Source organism: Octopus bimaculoides, chromosome 9 (genome assembly GCF_001194135.2).
Source record: "Octopus bimaculoides isolate UCB-OBI-ISO-001 chromosome 9, ASM119413v2, whole genome shotgun sequence".
Classification (NCBI taxonomy): Eukaryota; Metazoa; Mollusca; class Cephalopoda; order Octopoda; family Octopodidae; genus Octopus; species Octopus bimaculoides.
The window spans coordinates 12,847,614-12,850,113 of NC_068989.1; positions in this window are offsets into that span (position 1 = coordinate 12,847,614).

Genomic DNA, 2,500 nt, shown 5'->3' on the forward strand with positions numbered 1-2,500 from the left:
CTCCACTTTTACCCGCTCCCATTGATTGCACCTAGTATAGCACTAGTGTAGCAATAATTGGGTACCCTCCCAGCAGTATACTGGATAGATACTATCCCTTAAATCTCTCACGTCATATATATATATATATATATATATATATATATACGACGGGCTTCTTCCAGTTTCCGTCTACTAAATCCACCCACAAGGCTTTGGTCGGCCCGAGGCTATAGTAGAAGACACTTGCCCAAGGTGCCACGCAGTGGGACTGAACCCGGGACCATGTGGTTGGTAAGCAAACTACTTACCACACAGCTCCTCCTGCGCCTAGATTAAGTTTTATTCGTGAAATACAGTTGCTTGAATTTGCTTCAGAAAGCGGTCTAACTTTGTGATGGTCAGCTGGGCCTGGGGGCGCTAGAAAAGTGGCCCGGGCGTCAAGGGGGCTTCAGCCAGAAAACGCTTACGAATCACTGCTATAGAGGATAAGCTGACTGCAGCGGTAAACCTTGACTCCAGCGGCAACTGAACTCAGAAGACATAACCCTAGTGTGCAACAAGATACATGGTCGACGTTTTGTAAATTAATGGGACATTAGTCCATTTATGTACTAGTATTTCTTATAGCGAAGTGCAGTTTAAAAAGATGGTGGCTAATGTATAGACATGCGCACTGAGACGTAAACAAATAAGTGTCTAGGCCTTGGATGTAGTGCAACACATGACTATGGCTATGTTTAAATATGACAAAGACTTGGCTCCTTGCCCGCTACTTTATCAACACAAATGTCTGCAGCTCAGCAGAAAAGAATTAGTGACATCAAAGCAAGAAAGCGATAAAATAAATCAATGAAATAAATAATTTGAAAAATATGTTCCACATTTTCAGATATGTGTGATCGTCTGCGCACGCGAGTGTGTGTATACACATACACACAGCTACACACACATACATATACATCCTACATACATGCATACACTTATATGCAGTGAGAGGGTGAGTGAGAATGGCAATTGACACATTTTTTTTTTCGGAAAACACATTTAAATACTTTGTGTTCCTCGACCGCGTAACGTGACTTGTAGAAGCATTCGTTGCTCAAAGCAGGGAAATCCTTTTTCGTATTTCTCTATTGCCCACAAGGGGCTAAACATAGAAGGGACAAACAAGGACAGGCAAAATGATTAAGTCGATTACATCGACCCCGGAGCGTAACTGGTACTTAATTTATCGACCCCGAAAGGATGAAAAGCAATGTCGACCTCGGCGGAATTTGCCCAAGGTGCCACGCAGTGGGACTTAACGCGGGACCATGTGGTTGGTAAGAAAGCTACTTACCACACAGCCACTCCTGCGCCTAGGTTAAGTTTTATTTGTGAAATACAGTTGCTTGAATTTGCTTCAGAAAGCGGTCTAGATCTTACTTTTCCTAAAGTGATGCCTGTTGCATGATGATCTGTTATAATGGGGAAGGATTGGCACAAATCCAATCGCACTCTCTGAACACGGAAAACATAAACTGGAAAAGAAGAACTAGTCTACATCATCGCAGGTTTTATCTCAAAGCTTCCCCCTCCTAAAGAGATGTTGTGGGCCAACCGCACGCCTGGACACCAAACTCAGGTATTTCAACCCTATCGAACACACATACACAACGTATGAGTTTTGCTAGTTCGTGGCAAAGCTGTGCTTGAAGGCGTCAGAGTGTATATTGTCATCAATGAGCCTGGTGTGAAAACACTTGGAAGTCAGAGACGAGCGAGATAACTTGCATCAGGTTCCATTCAGGAGCGATGTATATAGAACTTTCCTCATTTTTTATACTTTCAACTCGACGTACCCGAGCGAGTCTCGAAGCAAGCTGAACCGCTCTCGATGCGTAAATATAAGCGTAATAAATTAACATAATTTATTACCAGAAGTCACCATGCATAAATAAAAGTCATATGACCTAACATATTTTTAAAACTTTAAGAGTGTATAAAATATTTTTATATATATTTTATACACACTTATATATAAATATGTGGAGGCGCAATGGCCCAGTGGTTAGGGCAGCGGACTCAAAGTCGTAGGATCGCGGTTTCGATTCCCAGACCGGGCGTTGTGTGTGTTTATTGAGTGTAATCACCTAAAGCTCCACGGGGCTCTGGCAGGGAGTGGTGACGACCCCTGTTGTACTCTTTCGCTTCAACTTTCTCTCACTCTTTCTTCCTCTTTCTTGAGTAACGTTGCGATGGACTGGCGTCCCGTCCAACTGGATGGGGGGCACATACGCCATAGAAACCGGGAAACGAGGCCGATGAGCCTGGTTATGCTTTAAATGGGCGCATAAAAATATATATACATATATGTATATATATATGTGTGTGTGTGTATGTGTGTGCGTGTGTATATATATATGTATGTATATTTGATACCATTTTTAATCTGTGAAAGACGAAAAAAGGAATGAGAATTAGTAGAGATTTTGAAGATATAAATTCTATATTATAGAAGATAAAAACAAACAAAAGA